Source organism: Penaeus monodon, chromosome 22 (genome assembly GCF_015228065.2).
Source record: "Penaeus monodon isolate SGIC_2016 chromosome 22, NSTDA_Pmon_1, whole genome shotgun sequence".
Classification (NCBI taxonomy): Eukaryota; Metazoa; Arthropoda; class Malacostraca; order Decapoda; family Penaeidae; genus Penaeus; species Penaeus monodon.
In genome coordinates this window covers 40558270-40558797 of record NC_051407.1, presented here as the reverse complement: position 1 = coordinate 40558797, position 528 = coordinate 40558270, and positions in this window count along the sequence as shown.

Sequence of the window (528 nt, the reverse complement as noted above, 5' to 3'; positions counted from 1 at the left end):
TAAAATGTGGAAAATTTTTTGGGTTGGAAAACCCCACCGTAGACTTGTCCAATTGCCAGTTTGAAAGGCCTTAAAACTGGGGTGGAGTATTGGGTTTTCTATTTTTTAAAAAATTTTGTAGCAAAAAGTAAAAGACAAATTTTCGGAAATTTTATTTATGGCAGGGAAAATTGTCTTTTTTAACTACTATGTTTCAGGGTTTTTTTTCATCTGACCCAAATTTAAAAATAAATCATTATAGTATCAAAGTATGAATTAATTTTCCTATTTTACGATTAATACCTCGAGGACTTTACAAGTGACCCTGAATAGCACTTTATTGTATTTAAACATAAATCATGAATGCTATTCACTTTGAGAAGTTTTTGGATAATTAAATACTTTTTGAAATTGAAAAAATATTATATTATGACAAGTGGGTTATTAGTGTTTTTTTAATTACGAATTTTTTGTCACAAAAAAGGCCCGGGGGTTTTAAAAAAAAGTCGGAAGCTACTGAAATTTAAAATTTCTTTGATGTATAAATAT